Source organism: Procambarus clarkii, chromosome 32 (assembly GCF_040958095.1).
Source record: "Procambarus clarkii isolate CNS0578487 chromosome 32, FALCON_Pclarkii_2.0, whole genome shotgun sequence".
Classification (NCBI taxonomy): Eukaryota; Metazoa; Arthropoda; class Malacostraca; order Decapoda; family Cambaridae; genus Procambarus; species Procambarus clarkii.
Window position 1 is genome coordinate 41,656,041 of NC_091181.1, and position 13,692 is coordinate 41,669,732.

A 13,692-nucleotide genomic window follows, 5' to 3' on the forward strand; every position below is an offset into this window, starting at 1 on the left:
TTTGTGAGACCATTAACATATTCGTCTGTTCGATTGTGTCTGTATGTTCAACTGTCGGGCTGTCTGTCTTTTGTCAGCATTCTGTTTGGTCATTTTCTCGTCAGGGGCCCAGATTCAACACCAGCCAGGCTGTTCACTACTTGCCACGCTACGTCACCAACCAGACTGCCCACCAGCCAATGGTGGCGTGACCAACAACAACAACAAAAGATTCAATTCAATGTCAGGTGTTGTCCCACTTTTCCAAGTGACGTCAGATGTGATTCCACTCCCCCAGGTAACGTCAAGTATTATCCCACTTTCCCAAGTAACGTCAGATGTTACTCCACTTCCCCAGGTAACGTCAGGTGCTATCCCATGTTCCCAAGTAACGTCAGATGTTATTCTACTCCCCCAGGTAACGTCAGCTATCGTCCCACTCTACAGAGCAGAGATTGATGTGACGTCGTGAATGTTGGCTCAAGGATGTAAACACCGGAAATCAACTGATCGTAGGCCAAGTTTGGAAGCGTTTCAATAACTGTCTGGTTATGTTTTGTTTACAATCACCTGATCAGCCTTCACACTCATGTCTACGATCAGCACATTAGCGTACGATCTCTTTTCCACGATAAGCTTTCACTTTCGTATTTGCGATCAGCTTCTCAGACTTACCTATCTTCTCTAGGATCAGAAGATCAGCCTTTCCTTTCTTGTCCACGATCTCCCTACATATCCTTGCCTTCTACCAGGTGATCGTAGGCAAGGACGGTCGCACCAGAACACTGCGATGTTGTCTCTCAAGTTCTTCACATGCTCCACGTGTCTAAATGAGTCGGATGAGGACAAATTTCGACTTCTGCCTGGGACGACCGTCGGCCCTTATTCATGTCTGTAAATTTGTATGAAAGTCAAAGTCAGCACGTCAGTCGGTCTATCTGTCAGTCTGCATGAGCGCCTATCTATCAGTACGTATGTTTACTTTTCTTTAGTTTGTATATGCATCTGTCATTGCACAAGTCAGGATGTTGGGTCAATTCGTGTGTATATCAGTCTGTCTGTCTGTCTGTCTGTCTGTCTGTCTGTCATCCATTCAGTGGGAAATATCTTTTTTTCATCCTGATCCCCGCTGACACAGTCACAAAATTACCCAGTTTGTCTCTGCCGGACCATTTCACAACTGCCCCCACACACCACTCCGGAGAGTTGCTGGTGGTGTAGTCTGTCTGGTGGTGTAGTGTGTCTGGTGGTGTAGTGTGTCTGGTGGTGTAGTGTCTGGTGGTGTAGTGTGGCTGGTGGTGTAGCCTGTCTGGTGGTGTAGTCTGTCTGGTGGTGTAGTCTGTCTGGTGGTGTAGTGTGGCTGGTGGTGTAGTTTTTCTGGTGGTGTAGTCTGTCTGGTGGTGTAGCCAGTCTGGTGGTGCAGTCTGTCTGGTGGTGTAGCCTGTCTGGTGGTGTAGTGTGGCTGGTGGTGTAGTCTGTCTGGTGGTGTAGCCTGTCTGGTGGTGCAGTCTGTCTGGTGGTGTAGTCTGTCTGGTGGTGTAGTGTGGCTGGTGGTGTAGTTTGTCTGGTGGTGTAGTCTGTCTGGTGGTGCAGTCTGTCTGGTGGTGCAGTCTGTCTGGTGGTGTAGTCTGTCTGGTGGTGTAGTCTGTCTGGTGGTGTAGCCTGTCTGGTGGTGTAGTCTGTCTGGTGGTGTAGTCTGTCTGGTGGTGCAGTCTGTCTGGTGGTGTAGTCTGTCTGGTGGTGTAGTCTGTCTGGTGGTGCAGTCTGTCTGGTGGTGTAGTCTGTCTGGTGGTGTAGTGTGGCTGGTGGTGTAGTTTGTCTGGTGGTGTAGTCTGTCTGGTGGTGCAGTCTGTCTCGTGGTGCAGTCTGTCTGGTGGTGTAGTCTGTCTGGTGGTGTAGTCTGTCTGGTGGTGTAGCCTGTCTGGTGGTGTAGTCTGTCTGGTGGTGTAGTCTGTCTGGTGGTGCAGTCTGTCTGGTGGTGTAGTCTGTCTGGTGGTGTAGTCTGTCTGGTGGTGCAGTCTGTCTGGTGGTGTAGTCTGTCTGGTGGTGTAGTGTTGCTGGTGGTGTAGTTTGTCTGGTGGTGTAGTCTGTCTGGTGGTGCAGTCTGTCTGGTGGTGCAGTCTGTCTGGTGGTGTAGTCTGTCTGGTGGTGTAGTCTGTCTGGTGGTGTAGCCTGTCTGGTGGTGTAGTCTGTCTGGTGGTGTAGTCTGTCTGGTGGTGCAGTCTGTCTGGTGGTGTAGTCTGTCTGGTGGTGTAGTCTGTCTGGTGGTGCAGTCTGTCTGGTGGTGTAGACTGTCTGGTGGTGTAGACTGTCTGGTGGTGTAGTCTGTCTGCTGGTGTAGACTGTCTTGTGATGTAGTCTGTCTGGTGGTGTAGTCTGTCTGGTGGTGTAGTCTGTCTGGTGGTGTAGTCTGTCTGGTGGTGTAGACTGTCTGGTGATGTAGTCTGTCTGGTGGTGTAGTCTGTCTGGTGGTGTAGTCTGTCTGGTGGTGTAGTCTGTGTGGTGGTGTAGTCTGTATGGTGGTGTAGTCTGTGTGGTGGTGTAGTCTGTCTGGTGGTGTAGCCTGTCTGGTGGTGTAGTGTGGCTGGTGGTGTAGTCTGTGTGGTGGTGTAGTCTGTCTGGTGGTGTAGTCTGTGTGGTGGTGTAGTCAGTCTGGTGGAGTAGTCTGTCTGGTGGTGTAGTCTGTCTGGTGGTGTATTGTGGCTGGTGGTGTAGTCTGTCTGGTGGTGTAGCCTGTCTGGTGGTGTAGCCTGTCTGGTGGTGTAGTCTGTCTGGTGATGTAGTCTGTCTGGTGGTGTAGTCTGTCTGGTTTTGTAGTCTGTCTGGTGGTGTAGCCTGTCTGGTGGTGCAGTCTGTCTGGTGGTGTAGTCTGTCTGGTGGTGTAGTGTGGCTGGTGGTGTAGTTTGTCTGGTGGTGTAGTCTGTCTGGTGGTGCAGTCTGTCTGGTGGTGCAGTCTGTCTGGTGGTGTAGTCTGTCTGGTGGTGTAGTCTGTCTGGTGGTGTAGCCTGTCTGGTGGTGTAGTCTGTCTGGTGGTGTAGTCTGTCTGGTGGTGCAGTCTGTCTGGTGGTGTAGTCTGTCTGGTGGTGTAGTCTGTCTGGTGGTGCAGTCTGTCTGGTGGTGTAGACTGTCTGGTGGTGTAGACTGTCTGGTGGTGTAGTCTGTCTGCTGGTGTAGACTGTCTTGTGATGTAGTCTGTGTGGTGGTGTAGTCTGTCTGGTGGTGTAGTCTGTCTGGTGGTGTAGACTGTCTGGTGATGTAGTCTGTCTGGTGGTGTAGTCTGTCTGGTGGTGTAGTCTGTCTGGTGGTGTAGTCTGTGTGGTGGTGTAGTCTGTATGGTGGTGTAGTCTGTCTGGTGGTGTAGCCTGTCTGGTGGTGTAGTGTGGCTGGTGGTGTAGTCTGTGTGGTGGTGTAGTCTGTCTGGTGGTGTAGTCTGTGTGGTGGTGTTGTCTGTCTGGTGGAGTAGTCTGTCTGGTGGTGTAGTCTGTCTGGTGGTGTATTGTGGCTGGTGGTGTAGTCTGTCTGGTGGTGTAGCCTGTCTGGTGGTGTAGCCTGTCTGGTGGTGTAGTCTGTCTGGTGATGTAGTCTGTCTGGTGGTGTAGTCTGTCTGGTTTTGTAGTCTGTCTGGTGGTGTAGCCTGTCTGGTGGTGCAGTCTGTCTGGTGGTGTAGTCTGTCTGGTGGTGTAGTCTGTGTGGTGGTGTAGTCTGTCTGGTGGTGTAGTGTGGCTGGTGGTGTAGTCTGTCTGGTGGTGTAGCCTGTCTGGTGGTGTAGTCTGGTGGTGTAGTCTGGTGGTGGTGTAGTCTGTCTGGTGGTGTAGCCTGTCTGGTGGTGTAGTGTGTCTGGTGGTGTAGTCTGTCTGGTGGTGTAGCCTGTCTGGTGGTGTAGTCTGTCTGGTGGTGTAGTCTGTCTGGTGGTGTAGTCTGTCTGGTGGTGTAGTCTGTCTGGTGGTGTAGTCTGTCTGGTGGTGTAGTCTGGCTGTTGGTGTAGTCTGTCTGGTGGTGTAGCCTGTCTGGTGGTGTAGTCTGGCTGGTGGTGTAGTCTGTCTGGTGGTGTAGCCTGTCTGGTGGTGTAGCCTGTCTGGTGGTGCAGTCTGTCTGGTGGTGTAGTCTGTCTGGTGGTGCAGTCTGTCTGGTGGTGTAGTCTGTCTGGTGGTGTAGTCTGGCTGTTGGTGTAGTCTGTCTGGTGGTGTAGCCTGTCTGGTGGTGTAGTCTGGCTGGTGGTGTAGTCTGTCTGGTGGTGTAGCCTGTCTGGTGGTGTAGCCTGTCTGGTGGTGCAGTCTGTCTGGTGGTGCAGTCTGTCTGGTGGTGTAGTCTGTCTGGTGGTGTAGTGTGGCTGGTGGTGTAGTCTGTGAGGTGGTGTAGCCTGTCTGGTGGTGTAGTCTGTGTGGTGGTGTAGCCTGTCTGGTGGTGTAGTCTGTGTGGTGGTGTAGTCTGTCAGGTGGTGTAGTCTGTCTGGTGGTGTAGTCTGTGTGGTGGTGTAGTCTGTGTGGTGGTGTAGCCTGTCTGGTGGTGTAGCCTGTGTGGTGGTGTAGTCTGTCTGGTGGTGTAGTCTGTCTGGTGGTGTAGTCTGTGTGGTGGTGTAGTCTGTCTGGTGGTGTAGTCTGTCTGGTGGTGTAGTCTGTCTGGTGGTGTAGCCTGTCTGGTGGTGTAGTCTGTGTGGTGGTGTAGTCTGTCTGGTGGTGTAGTCTGTCTGGTGGTGTAGTGTGTGTGGTGGTGTAGCCTGTGTGGTGGTGTAGTCTGTCTGGTGGTGTAGTCTGTCTGGTGGTGTAGTCTGTGTGGTGGTGTAGTCTGTGTGGTGGTGTAGTCTGTGTGGTGGTGTAGTCTGTCTGGTGGTGTAGTCTGTCTGGTGGTGTAGACTGTCTGGTGGTGTAGTCTGTGTGGTGGTGTAGCCTGTGTGGTGGTGTAGTCTGTCTGGTGGTGTAGTCTGTCTGGTGGTGTAGTCTGTGTGGTGGTGTAGTCTGTCTGGTGGTGTAGCCTGTCTGGTGGTGTAGTGTGGCTGGTGGTGTAGTCTGTGTGGTGGTGTAGCCTGTGTGGTGGTGTAGTCTGTCTGGTGGTGTAGTCTGTCTGGTGGTGTAGTCTGTGTGGTGGTGTAGTCTGTCTGGTGGTGTAGTCTGTCTGGTGGTGTAGTGTGGCTGGTGGTGTAGTCTGTCTGGTGGTGTAGTCTGTCTGGTGGTGTAGCCTGTCTGGTGGTGTAGCATGTCTGGTGGTGTAGTCTGTCTGGTGGTGTAGTGTGGCTGGTGGTGTAGCCTGTGTGGTGGTGTAGCCTGTCTGGTGGTGTAGCCTGTCTGGTGGTGTAGTCTGTCTGGTGGTGTAGTCTGTGTGGTGGTGTAGTCTGTCTGGTGGTGTAGTGTGGCTGGTGGTGTAGTCTGTGTGGTGGTGTAGCCTGTCTGGTGGTGTAGTCTGTCTGGTGGTGTAGTCTGTCTGGTGGTGTAGTCTGTGTGGTGGTGTAGTCTGTGTGGTTGTGTAGTCTGTGTGGTGGTGTAGTCTGTCTGGTGGTGTAGTCTGTCTGGTGGTGTAGACTGTCTGGTGGTGTAGTCTGTGTGGTGGTGTAGCCTGTGTGGTGGTGTAGTCTGTCTGGTGGTGTAGTCTGTCTGGTGGTGTAGTCTGTGTGGTGGTGTAGTCTGTCTGGTGGTGTAGCCTGTCTGGTGGTGTAGTGTGGCTGGTGGTGTAGTCTGTGTGGTGGTGTAGCCTGTGTGGTGGTGTAGTCTGTCTGGTGGTGTAGTCTGTCTGGTGGTGTAGTCTGTGTGGTGGTGTAGTCTGTCTGGTGGTGTAGTCTGTCTGGTGGTGTAGTGTGGCTGGTGGTGTAGTCTGTCTGGTGGTGTAGTCTGTCTGGTGGTGTAGCCTGTCTGGTGGTGTAGCATGTCTGGTGGTGTAGTCTGTCTGGTGGTGTAGTGTGGCTGGTGGTGTAGCCTGTGTGGTGGTGTAGCCTGTCTGGTGGTGTAGCCTGTCTGGTGGTGTAGTCTGTCTGGTGGTGTAGTCTGTGTGGTGGTGTAGTCTGTCTGGTGGTGTAGTGTGGCTGGTGGTGTAGTCTGTGTGGTGGTGTAGCCTGTCTGGTGGTGTAGTCTGTGAGGTGGTGTAGCCTGTCTGGTGGTGTAGTCTGTGTGGTGGTGTAGCCTGTCTGGTGGTGTAGTCTGTCTGGTGGTGTAGTCTGTGTGGTGGTGTAGTCTGTGTGGTGGTGTAGCCTGTCTGGTGGTGTTGTCTGTGAGGTGGTGTAGCCTGTCTGTTGGTGTAGTCTGTGTGGTGGTGTAGCCTGTCTGGTGGTGTAGTCTGTCTGGTGGTGTAGCCTGTCTGGTGGTGTAGTCTGTCTGGTGGTTTAGTCTGTCTGGTGGTGTAGTCTGTCTGGTGGTGTAGTCTGTCTGGTGGTGTAGTCTGTGTGGTGGTGTAGTCTGTGTGGTGGTGTAGTGTGGCTGGTGGTGTAGTCTGTCTGGTGGTGTAGTCTGTCTGGTGGTGTAGTCTGTGTGGTGGTGTAGTCTGTCTGGTGGTGTAGTCTGTGTGGTGGTGTAGTCTGTGTGGTGGTGTAGACTGTCTAGTGGTGTAGACTGTCTGGTGGTGTAGTCTGTCTGGTGGTAATGGCTCTCACAATGATATAGTGGCATTGTATCTTTGTGAATGCCATTGTATCATTGTGATGACCATTGTATCATTATGAGTGGTATTAAATCACTGTTAGGGCCATTTTATCAACGTGAGTGCCATTGTATCACTGTGAGCGCCATTGTATCACTGTGAGTGCCATTATATCACTGTGAGTGCAATTGTATCACATTGAGTGCCATTGTGCCATTGTGAGTGCCATTATATCACTGTGAGTGCCATTGTATCATTGTGATTGCCAATGTATCATTATGAGTGGTATTAAATCACTGTTAGGGCCATTTTATCACTATGAGTGCCATTGAATCACGGTGAGTGCCACTGTATGACTGTGTCATTGCATCATTTTGTGTGCTATAGTATCACTCTGAGTGTTATTGTATCACTGTGAGTGTCATTGTACCACTGTGAGTGCCATTGTATCCTTATGAGTGCCATTGTATCAGTTTGAGTGTCATTGCAGCCATGTGAGTGCCATTGTATCACTGTGAGTGCTATTGTATAACTGTGAGGGTCATTGTATCACTGTTATAGCCATTGCATCCCAATGAATGCCATTGTATCCCTGGGAGTGTCATTGTATCTCTGTGAGTGCCAGTGTATCACCGTGAGTGTCATTGTATCACTGTGAGTGTCATTATATTAGTGTGAGTGCTATTGCATCACTGTGATTGTCATTTTAAAACTGTGTCGTTGTATTACTGTGAGTACCATTGTATCACTGTGAGTGTCAGTGTATCACTATGAGTGTCATTGTATCTCTGTGAGTATCGTTGTATCATTGTGAGTATCTTTGTATCACTATGAGTGCCATTGTATCACTATGAGTGCCATTGTATCACAGTGAGTACCATTGTATCACTGTGAATGTCATTGTATCATTGTGAGTGCAACTGTATCACTATGAGTGCCATTGAATCACTGTGAGTGCAATTGTACAACTGTGAGTCCCATTGTATCATTGTGATTTAATGGCACTCACATTGTTACAATGGCACTCACAGTGATACAATGACACATAAAATGATACAATGGCACTAACAATGATGCAATGGCTCTCACACGATATAATGGCTCTCACAATGATATAGTGGCACTCACAGTGATACAATGCCACTCACAGTGATTCACTGTGAGTGCACAGTGAATATATATATATATATATATATATATATATATATATATATATATATATATATATATATATATATATATATATATATATATATAAAGCAATTAGGGATTTTCCTAGGGCTGACAACCTAGTCCGCCTCCCCAAACACACCAAACACCGCCGAGGCAGACCAAGTACGACAATCAGCGACAACAGAAAATTAGGTACCCAAGTCAGCAAGAAAATTGAAGAGGGCAATACAGTCGGGGCACTCAGGTTGATCACAAGTGAGGACAAAATTTTGCCCAGGGATGAAACCACAGCCCAAGCACTGAGAGAAAAACACCCCCTCAGGGCCGTAGGTGGACCTCCCCCACAGGTCAGGCTCGCCCCTAACCAGGAACCTCTCGTCCTCCGGGAGTCAGAGGTTTATAAAGCTATCGTTTCATTTCCCCCGGGCTCCTCAGGAGGCTACACAGGGGTAAGACCTCAACATGTGAAGGAAATGGTGAACCCTGTTCTTGGCCCAGCTGCAGAAGCGCTCCTGACAGAAATCACAACGTTTGTCAACAACTGCCTCGCCGGGTTAATCCCTGATGAAATCAAACCATTCTTCTTTGGTGCATCCCTATGTGCCCTGAAAAAGAAGGGGGGAGGAATCAGACCCATTGCCGTTGGTAATACCCTTCGCCGCCTAGTTGCAAGGGCTGCTGTCAGAAGTATCCGAACGGAAGCAGCCACCATGCTGCAACCCAACCAGCTGGGGTTTGGAGTCCCCCAAGGCTGTGAAGCAGCGGCTCATGCTGCACGAGCCTACATTAGCTCTCTTACTGAAGACCAGGCAGTAGTAAAATTAGATTTTAAAAACGCTTTCAACTCGGTCAAAAGGGAAGCAATCCTCACTGCAGTCCAGGAACATTGCCCAAGCATTCTCCCGTTTGTGTCAGCAGGCTACAGCAAAGACTCAACCCTCCTGTTTGGCAAACATGAAGTCACCTCAGCAGAGGGAATTCAACAGGGTGACCCACTTGCACCGTTCCTCTTTTGCATTCGAGAGCATTGACGAACCTTGTGTGTTCCATAAGAAGATCTTGTGCAGCGTCACCAACCGCTGGATTTAACATTTGCTTGATGTGTTGAGGTTTTAACCCTGTAAAGCCGCTTGCTGACCCAGGTGGAAAAGAAAGGGCTGCTTTGTAGACCTCAGATTCACCAACAGTTAATGGGTCTGAAATGGTGTCGTCTGGTGGCGGAACGATGTGTATGTATATATATATATATATATATATATATATATATATATATATATATATATATATATATATATGTATATATATATATATATATATATATATATATATATATATATATATATATATATATATAAATAGGAAGGGAGTACCACCTCTAGCTGGAAGAAGGGGGACCCATAGCCTCGGAGGAAACCACGCATAACGCATTAGAGGGAATGTTTAGATCCCCTCCAATACAGTTTCTGTGTGCTTTTCTCCTACCACCCCCTTCCTTGAATATTTTTTGTGCTTTATTATGCATTTGATGGTTACAAGATATACATGGGTTGATACAAAAATAATAATGCAAAAAGGTGCTTAAAGGTTATGGATCTCTTGAAGAACACAACAATGGGAAACATTGATGAATGTCACAGACGGGTTCGATCATTGTTGCAAGTCAAACACTTCTTCGAATTCCTCTGAAGTTGGACTAGTGCCCAAGACGCAACAGGCATTTCCCCTCTGAATCGCAACACTGAGGCGCTGGAACAAGAAACTTTTTGCTCTCTGGTCTTTTGTAGCGCTGATCAATTTGTCCCCCAACTCCTTCAGGAACTTCAATGCACATTTTCCCCACGAACCGAGGGTCTCCGAGCCGATCGGAACAAAGCTGTAGCAGTGTGCTAGACCTCTGTATTTAATAATTTTCTGCGATTCCCTGAAAGAAGCAGCACCACCGCTTTCACGTGTGCTGTAGTGGAGGTAGGTACTGGCCAGTGTGGCAGCGCACGTGTAGTCCCATACCACTTGCTTACCATCCTTCCAAGGTAGCAAGGTGACCCCATCAGGGCGCTTCTGAGGGTCGTTAGATCTGGATAAGTGTGGTTCTCTTTGTGCCGGGCAGCGGGCTGTGGCGAGGCTCCTCTTGATGATGTCGTTGACTTCTTCATGTCTTGCAATTTTACCCTGTGATTTACGACATACCAGACCATGACGACCATATTGGTCTGCCATCGCAGTTCCGCAGATGCACCTATGTTCGGTGAGGATGGGGGCGGCAAGGCGAAGGGCAACTCCAATGCGGAGAGCGTCATGACTGAGGCGAGTTCCCAGGGCTGCATTGGGCACAGCAAATAACAAATCCCCGGCGTGGGGTGCTGTTACCGCTAGGAGGCGGGCTTTGTTTTCAGCATCAGCGTTGTCAATCATTGCTGTGACAGTCTTTTCCATTATGGGGCTATCCCAGTGGGCCTGCTTGTGGTCTTTTGGGACTTGTGGTCGGGGTTGAGGGTGTGCAATGGTGTCCCATTGTCTGGCTGCTGCGATGAACGTTTGATCATGAGTTCCCGCTGTCTCTCTCATACGCTCTGGTAGGATCTGCCCTACCAATTCGTTGGCTGCTGTACATGAGGATAAGAATGCTGGAAGTGCTACCTCAGTTGCCTTTCGTATGCCTATCCCTCCAAATCTCACTGGTAGTGTTGCTTGGTCCCATTGACTGTCATCTAAATCTAGGTTGAGCGCCTTCCTGAATATTGACCTGAGGAGCTCATCATATTGATTTAGAAGTGGGTTGCCAAAAGTTGGTGCACACCTTAAGAAGTATGTTAGCCTGGGCAAGGTAAGGCACTTTGTGAGAAGGTAGAGGGCATCGTGGGAGTCCAAGTCCCCAATTCTCTCTTCCATCCTCTTTAGGTCTCTAAACTTTTCGTCAAGGACTGCAGCAATGGCATTGTGGCCCAGAGGTGCTCCGAGTAGTGTGCTGTCGGTAGGTTTAACGACTGAGGCTTCTGGTAGAACTGATTTCACTGCTCTAATGATTACTTCACTAGATGCAATAATTTCGCACTTGGAGGGGCTAAGAACGAGACCCATGGACTCCCCCCGTGTCTTCACCAGCTGTAAGTTATATATTTTCTATATATATATATATATATATATATATATATATATATATATATATATATATATATATATATATATATATATATATGCAAACAAGCCTAAATGGTCCCCAGGACTATATGCAACTGAAAACTCACACCCCAGAAGTGACTCGAACCCATACTGCCAGGAGCAATGCAACTGGTATGTACAGGACGCCTTAATCCACTTGACCATCACGACCGGACATAAGGAGGTATAACCGAAGCTATTTGAATACCCCCCCCCCCCGGCAACCGAATGGTAATCTTGGGCATAGCATTTTATCAAATCACCTCATTCTTTGGGGCACACGTGAGGAACACAAATGGGAACAAGCCTGAATGGTCCCCAGGACTATATGCAACTGATAACTCACACCCCAGAAGTGACTCAAACCCATACTGCCAGGAGCAACACAACTGGTATGTACAGGACGCCTTAATCCACTTGATCATCACAACCGGACATAAGAAGGTGATAGCCGAAGCTATTTGAACCACCCCCGCCGAATGAGGTGATTTGATAAAATGCTATGCCCAAGATTACCATCTGGGTGCCGGCTGGGGGGGGGGGGGTTGGGTGGTTCAAATAGCTTCAGAGATCACCTCCTTATGTCTGGTCGTGATGGTCAAGTGGATTAAGGCGTCCTGTACATACCAGTTGCATTGCTCCTGGCAGTATGGGTTCGAGTCACTTCTGGGGTGTGAGTTTTCCAACCCGTTCTCGCACTTTCGTATAGTCAATATTGACTTAATTGATACGTGCATATGTGACATACTAATTTATTGTGAATATTTTAGTTTACCTTGAAAAGCTTCATAGAAAACACCGACCTTACCTAACCTTCTTAGTATGTTAAGATAAGCATCTTATTGCTTCGTAATTACAATTATTACTTTACCTATTATAGGTATAGGTTAAGTAATAATTGTAATTACGAAGCAATTACAATTATTATTTAACCTATTATAGGTATAGGTTAAGTAATAATTGTAATTACGAAGCAATTACAATTATTACTTAACCTATTATAGGTATAGGTTAAGTAATAATTGTAATTACGAAGCAATAAGATGCTTATCTTAACATACTAAGAAGGTTAGGTAAGGTCGGTGTTTTCTATGAAACTTTTCAAGGTAAGCTAAAATATTCACAATAAATTACTATGTCACATATGCACTTATTTAATATGTCAATATTGACTGTAAGAAAGTGCGAGAACGGGTTGGAGTTTTCAGTTGCATATAAAAAAAACTAAATCAACAAAATGAAAAAATACGAAAATAAACTATACGCAGGAAATGAGCGGTATGATAAACAACACAGTTCAAGTCCAGCTCAATGTCACACAAAATAATTAAATAAAAATGACAATCAATCGAAATGTATGAAAATTCAATTTGGCAATGCAATCAGAAACATTGAAATGGAATCGTAATATATTTAGTATAGCGGTGTTGCTCTTACATGCAACAGATGGCGCTGTTTCTTCAAAAAATGAATGATTTTTACATGTCACAGGTGTGGCATCTATTCTTATACTTACGAAATGAACAGTATGGTAAACAACACAGCTCAATTTCAATGCAATGTCACGCAAAAAAATTTAATCAAAATGAAAATAAACCGAAATTTATGAAAATACATTTTATCATGGCACTCGGATTTATTAAAATGGAATTGTAACATATAGTATAGCGTGAGTTGCTATTATATGCAACAGATGGCGCTGTTAAAAAAAAAAAGTTTTTCCCGTCACAGACGTGACATCTATATAATATATGTATAAAAACCCGCTCTGATGCAAATGGAACGTTGTGTGAAAATTTGAAAACAGTCGGTGAAGAACTTTCGGAGATTTGCGATTTTGGACAAACGAACATTTCCATTTTTATTTATATATATATATATATATATATATATATATATATATATATATATATGTCGTACCTTGTAGCCAGAACGCACTTATCAGCCTACTATGCAAGGCCCGATTTGCCTAATAAGCCAAGTTTTCCTGAATTAATAAATTTTCTCTAATTTTTTTCTTATGAAATGATAAAGCTACCCATTTCATTATGTATGAGGTCAATTTTTTTTTATTGGAGTTAAAATTAACGTAGATATATGACCGAACCTAACCAAACCTACCTAACCTAACCTAACCTATCTTTATAGGTTAGGTTAGGTTAGGTAGCCGAAAAAGTTAGGTTAGGTTAGGTTAGGTAGGTTAGGTTGTCGAAAAAACATTAATTCATGAAAACTTGGCTTATTAGGCAAATCGGGCCTTGCATAGTAGGCTGATAAGTGCGTTCTGGCTACTAGGTACGACATATATATATCTATATATAATGCCTATCCCTTCCGAGGCTAACCTACTTTCTGAGGTGCGCCCCATCTTACAACAACCCAAAGATTGACGAGTATGACCTCCTACTGAAGACCATGCTGGAAAAAGTTGTTAACCTCTCCCTCAACGAATGCCAGTGGAAACAAGCCACTCTTCCTGTCAGGCTCGGTGGCTTGGGTGTCCGCACCGCCACCCAAATTGCTGTCCCAGCCTTCCTGTCTTCCTCCTCAGCATCAGATGACCTGGTTAAGGAAATTCTACCTGACACCCTGAGTGATGTAGCGGGGATACAGGACCCCCACTACACGGAATGCGACACGAAATGGGGTGCCATGACAGACCCAGCACTCAGACCAGCCATGACGAAAGCCAAGAAACAATCCAGTTGGGACAGCCCCATTGTAGACATAGAAGCCACAGCTTTGCTGGAGGCAGCAACAACCCCCAGTGATCGTGCACGCCTCACAGCTGTGCAGGCTCCCCATGCAGGGGACTTC